Genomic DNA, 7,206 nt, shown 5'->3' with positions numbered 1-7,206 from the left:
TGACTCTATTCAAAAATTATAATAAACGATCTTATCAGTTTCGGTTATGGTTTTGGATATGCGTAAGTTTTAGCTTACGGTTACGGAGCGTCTCTGTTTAAAATAAAGAATTTAAAATGACATATTGATCACTAAAATATTTAGACGATAAGCGTAACAAATTAAATTAGCTTCACATTTATAGTAAAAGTTAGGTTTATGCATGTCGCCAAAGTAAAGTACCTATGTACAATAATATAAAAAAAAATGAAATTCAACACAAAAGTTTCTTTTTCAATTGTTGCATTAAACACTTAGAAAAAAATAGTAAAATCTATTAAAACTGGAATGAGCAGTGAAACATCTCACCAGTTATTTTTTAATTTTCAACAGTTATTTGCTGACTCAGAATACCGATTAATTATACCTAAATTGAAACTGCGCTAGCTTCCCTTTCAGTTAAAATAAAATGTTTGAATTTCATAAACAGTTTCGAAATTATTTATATAAATTTAGCGAAATAGATTAAAAAATACAAGAATTTAAATTACTTTAAACAATTTACTAACAAACCAAAAATAGTTCTAACGTCGAATTTATCTTAACATAAATAAATCACCAAATCATATATATATGTATATTAAAGTAAACTACTTACTTACTCAGTTATAACACTTTTAACAAATTACAAGTCGCGCCATTATCGACCTTACTGTCCGCGCTCAAAAAGAAAAAATAATGGCGGTTTAATTCAGTTTCGCGCGCTTTTGTTTCGTTCGTTTTTTTTTATTTTATTTGTTCTAGCCAGTTGTATGGATAAAGGAATCTCCTAAATATATCATCAGTGGTAACAAATCTTGTCGTCGTCATCAGGATTAAATGTGAGCACAAAACAAAATATGTATTAATTGTTTCGTAAAATTTAGTTAAACTTCAGCGGATTCGCAACTCCGATCTAACTCCACTCAACAACATTATAATTTATAATGAACTCTCAATGATCCACATCGATTCAGCATTCCGTCATTCGTATTTCGAATTTCGATTCTCCAAACCGTCACAGACTATATGATCACTACGTCATTCCCGCCATAACGTTAAGATGGCGCCTTGACTGCGCTCGAGACATATCCTCTACTCTGATTGGTCGTGCCGTATGATACAATATTACAATGGTAACTTTGAATGAACTATTAACATTTTACACGGTAATGACTGATAATACAAATACAATTTAAAATGTAAACAGTAATCTATACTCCGTCATTTTCTCAAATACATATTTATGCATGTGTGTGTATAATTATAGAAATAAACCCTCACACGCAAACTATTGTCCAAGGGAAAGGAAATATTGTCAAATAAAAAACGAAGCCAATTTACGTTCAAAAACATACAAGGGATTGAATTACATCAAAGCTGTTTCATATCACGTCCAATATGTTTAGGATTTCAATGGACTGCCCTCAGAATTAAATTGCTCTCCCCTACAGTTTTAAAGGTCTTCGTGTCCGTCATTTTTATTTTTTTCTTTTAAAATATCGCATTTCGTCTTATTACATGTTATTGGTCTGTTATAGGGAATCCTTAGTGAAGAGAATACCAAGTTGTGTACAAACAAGGGTTCGTCTTTACTTTTATAATATATACTTATCTATATAAAGAGAACTGAGATTGTCTATTAATATTGCATCTAAGCTTCTTAGAGAACAGTAACCAACGTTGACGTCAAAATCTTAGAGTATTTATATATATAGAGGGAGTTATATATGTATATAGGGGGAGTGTTGCTCTACAAAGGAACTAAAACGAATGAGCCAATTTTATTATCTTGGTGTGCATGACAGCTACGCTTGATCCTCGTCAAATGTCGTACTACTTTACTAGTGTGCATATATTTATTAGCCCACTGTTGGCCACTATTTTCAATTGAGGAATGATATTTGTATAATATAAGGTTAAAATAATTGAAGTGCATGCTCTTCGGTAAAAATGTAATAATATTATGTGAAACCTTTTTGCGTAAAAAATTGTAGACAAAATATTAACAACAATTTATATCCTGAATGTTGGATTGTAATTTTAGTTGTTGGTAAGGTTTTGCGAAAGGCTGTCTGGGTAAGTATCACCCAGCAATGTTGTTCCCATGGTTTTTCAAGTGAGGAATGATTTTATTATTTTTACGCCACCAATGTCTGTCGGCTTTGGTGACCACTTAGCATCTGGTGGCCCAGTTATCCATTCGCCAAACTATGACATAGAAAAAAAACAAATTTAATCAACAGAAAAAAAATACTATGACCATAAGTTGTACTATTAAACCTGTTGTGATCGAGAAAGTGTACTTTCTTAGTTAAGTTCGACTTACTATAAGTACATCATCAAAACAGGCTTCAAGGACGCTACAACATTTTCTGATAGCACAAAAACTAATTAAATCAAATTAGTATCTTAAAATATCAATTGTACCCTGTAAATAATGAATCTGCCTTTATCTAATTGAAAAAACATTTCTGAATAACTTGTCTATTTAAATTATTTAAAGCTGAACCTGAAAAGTTAAAAAAAGAACTCAAAATTTGAGTATGGCGGCAACATTGAAAAGACAAATGACTAACGCTAATCCGAGTGCATTTTACGAAATTGAACGAGTAACTCGATTTATATGTATGTCCTTTGTTTACAGCCTGAAAACATAAGAGTAGCGACAGTCGAAACCCTTCCCTAGCAATTCAATCACAGGACTAAACAATACACGTATTATGCAGCCTGACACTGCCTGCACAAATTAAAAATACATTCTACAAAATAAATGATAGTTCTTATTGTCAAAGAAATAGAGACTAAAATGAAATATAGAATGAGTATGAAAACAGCGAGAATAGCTTGCATCAGAACAATTAACCGTACAAACTCTACTTCTCGACGCAAATGGATTGGATTGCCTTGAATCGAAATTACTGAATTGTCTTGTCTGTATTAAATATAAACTGATATTCTAAGTGGTTCGGATACTTTAATTGAAATGTTTAATTAATGTTTTAATATTTAAAAACCGGTCACAGAATAAGAATTTATGTTCTTTTGAATTTGGAATATTAAGATTAAATTGCTAATTTAAACATTTCAGTCGTGCTTCAAATAAGAATATCATATCTGACGTCTGTCTTCACAAAGATTCTACTAAAATTTGATAAATGTAGTGTAGTCAAATTTGTTTCAAATTTCGAACGTGAACCGATCTGTAAGCAATTAATGATACACAATATTATAGGCATTAAATTTATTAAGATATTTTTTTATAATGTTTTTTATTTAATGTTAATCAGAATAACCAAATTCTTAAAAAAGTATATTTGACTGTGATGATTTCACTAACACATCTTTCAACATTATTCAAGTGATGTCTAGTTTCCATCAAAAAATATTTATTGAATTTTTTACATTAGCAGCCTGTAAATTTCCCACTGCTGGGCTAAGACTCCTCTCCCTTTGAGGAGAAGGTTTGGAGCATATTCCACCACGCTGCTCCAATGCGGGTTGGTGGAATACACATGTGGCAGAATTTCGTTGAAATTAGACACATGCAGGTTTCCTCACGATGTTTTCCTTCACCGCCGAGCACGAGATGAATTATAAACACAAATTAAGCACATGAAAATTCAGTGGTGCCTGCTTGGGTTTGAACCCGAAATCATCGGTTAAATATACAGCCACGAAATTTGAATTTAGAATACAATGTTTTATTTAGTCACGTCAATAGACTAAATTAATTAATAAAGCGGATGAATCTACTAAGTTGTGTTTATATATATGAACTGTAACCTCACTTAGTACAAATAATAAAAATCAAAATCAAAAACGATCAAACACCAACCTTGCAAATCTTTTTTTAAAGAATTAAAAAAAACACTATGAACAACTCATGATAAGCTTCGTAGAAATCAACTTGCTTCATTTACATAAAACTTCAAAAATATTATAAAGGAAATATCACAAGTACTCGGACGACGTACTCGAGTTACATAAAGAACATTATAAAAACTATTCCCGCTTCTCCAGAGCTCCAAATAAAAACTTTATTGAGACAATGAAATGAAAGTACTGCGATAAGAGACGTAATAACTTCGACTTGACAAGGCACGCTGCTTTGCCTGTAAAATTATTTAAAAAACTACAACTTAACACTGAAAGAAAAAAATATAGCTGTATATACTCAGAAAATAGTTAAAGTTGTTCGAAATTCGAATTATTATAATAAATTTTTTATATATTTTTCCTTATTCGGAATTCAAAAACTATACATTACATTACACAAATATGTATTCAATCTTAATATCTTTTTTTTTTATTTTGGTTACAAACAGACACTTCCAATTCCATAATGACTAACACGTATAGATAATGAAACAAAAATCCGGTTATTACCAGCTCGAACTGGAGAGCGCCCTGATATTGTCCTCTCAGATAAAGGAAGTTGGTGAAATTGCTCATTTTACTTAAATCGTCGCTTTCACGCTGTCTTTATTTCCACTATAGTTTTTATTCTATTAATAAAGTAGAATCAAACAATAATATGTATTAGTGTTGCCATTTTCATTTATAATGTTTTTCTTTGTGAATAAATGTTCACAAAGCAAATTAACTAACTGTTATATTAGTTATTATTTTTAGTATCTAATGTTGCTTTTTGTTGATTAAGGTGGAAATAAATATGAGATTACTTTGAAAATGGAACGAACGTATATTGTTAGCACCTGCATATCAATCACCGATTAAGACAAAAGAAAAAATATAAAAGTTGCCAAATAATAAACAAATGAGGTTGTGTTCTTATATGCCAACACTTTTATAAATTATAAACATTATTTATATGTCCTCAAATCTCGATTTCGATTTTTGTTGTTTTATAGTTTAGCATTTTTGAAGTGATATCTTCTTGTGGAAGAGTAAACCGCTTCGTTACGTAACGCGTTACGACGCCAGAATTTCTTTTACGCATACGGCAGCTGTAAGCAGACAATAATTATACTAAGAATGTACATACACAAAATTCTAATGTAGGATTATGAATAAGAATTAAATATATTTTATAATCAATAAAAAAAAATATTAATAAATAACCTTTTCTTACATTATCATATTAATATACGTAATAACCTAAGCTTTTCTCAAATTAAACAATTTCAATATTAAATAGTTCAATTTGGATAAGTTCAAGTTATCACTTCTGTCGGGCGTCCCGAGACGCAGCTTTATCTTTTTGATTTCTACGTACGATTATTTATCGTAATTAATAATACTTATTTTCATTTTCATCTTATTGACCTTTCCCGTCATAACCAACGATTACTACGATAGGAAAAATGCATTAAAATTTACAATAAATTTTTCTAACAACGCATCTTTTTTTTCATTTGTTTTTTTCATATGAATCCTGGCCTATTTCTGGTACATTTGTGTTTATCGTCGGTATAGCAGCGAAAGGTACTAACTATTGATGATAATTGGTAGAAATTTAAATACTCTAACGTTGTTTTTTTAATCTGTTTTGTTAATGGCCTACTATTGTATTTTATTTTAAATAGGCTATTGAACCTCTTTCGAACGAATCGATACTAAAATTAATAATAAAGCTATCACTGGCTCAAAATATAGATTACACAAAACACCAGCAAAAAAATTCAATCGTCATCTTCCAATCGCAAAACAACAATGTGTTTTTGTAGTAATAGTGTTATAATAATAAATTATTATTAATATAATAAAAATATATTCTTATACCAAAAGATTTTATCCAAACCGCTCTTGACCTCTCAAGGTAGAGTACATTAGATGTATCCAAGAGGTGCATCACTTGGTAATTATGCTAAGTGCACAAAAAGCCGTGATTAATGGTATGAGCTATCAGTCTAGACCAGATAATGTATTCGATAGTGGTTCGTGATACAGCATTTCTTGTTCTGCACGATGTAATGAGATTACAATTTGACAATGAACGTTTGCTGTGATATTAAACGAGCAATACATAACATATGTATATATTTAGATATATAAGTAATGGTATGTAAATATCTCACGGCTGGGGAAAGGACTCCCCCCCCACTTTTTGAAGAGTTTGGAGCTTGGAAATAATGAATGGAATCAGTTATTTGGTATGCGTCCGCCCCGTTCATTGATGAGCCCGCAATCTTCGAGTGACACTCTCAACTAGTGTGAATTATATGTATATGATGAATTCGAAGGCTAAAATTAGATTTATAACCATAGTCAGCGATTTTGAAGATATTTGAATTTTTGTAAGGTCGATTTCAGTGTTTGGAGTGATGTTGACGATGAATTTACTGAGTTATTAATACAAATTTTATAAATATCATGCGGTGAAACTTGAGATCTATCTATTAAGATACTGAATGTTTTTTTTCATCCATAATCAATGCTCCAGTTTTAAGATATTTCGAAAATAGTAAGCGCTATTCAGGCGTTCCGCAAGGACTGTCCTCTTAAGCGACTTACAGTAGAGTGAAGTCAAAGGCCGGCAACGCACCTGCAAGCCCCCCGGTGTTGCAGATGTCCATGGGCGGTGGTAGTCACTTTCCATCAAATGATTCATCTGCTCGTTTCCCACATATGACACGATCTTCGACTCCCTTTCTCTTTTTTTCTGTCTCTTTCTATTTTTTACGGTTTCGTATAATATTATTTATTAATCTTATTTTTTATTATTGTTTTAATTCACACGAGTTTTTAATTACAATTTTTTTTTTGTCATTTAATTCTTCTCAAGCTTTGTTAATTTTTTTATTTGTGTCTGTTATTTAATAAATAATATATAGCGACAGTAACTTCGTTCCAACCCAGTCCCACGACACTTGCGGAGATGACGCAGTGGTAAGCTCCAAACCTTCTCAAAATAAAAGATGCCTTAGCTTAGCAACGAGACATTTAAAAGCTGTAACTTTTTAGTAATAAATTATGATTTAAATTTCGAAACAAAAGTATTTTAAATATATTTGATAAATACAATTCAAGCTTTATGCAATGCAAATTTAAAATTATGCAAATGTATTGTAACATTGTATTGAATATATTCTGTTTACAAAACCTGAGGAGGAACGGAGTAAGCAAAAATTAAGTCCAAAACATGTTAACCCTATACAATCTAGTAATGAAATTCGAAATCAAGGCGACACAAAACAATTGTTCGATGCAAACGATTTTATCCCG

The sequence above is a fragment of the Vanessa tameamea genome, chromosome 20, assembly GCF_037043105.1.
Source record: "Vanessa tameamea isolate UH-Manoa-2023 chromosome 20, ilVanTame1 primary haplotype, whole genome shotgun sequence".
Lineage (NCBI taxonomy): Eukaryota > Metazoa > Arthropoda > Insecta > Lepidoptera > Nymphalidae > Vanessa > Vanessa tameamea.
Note: the sequence above shows the minus strand (reverse complement) of the source record.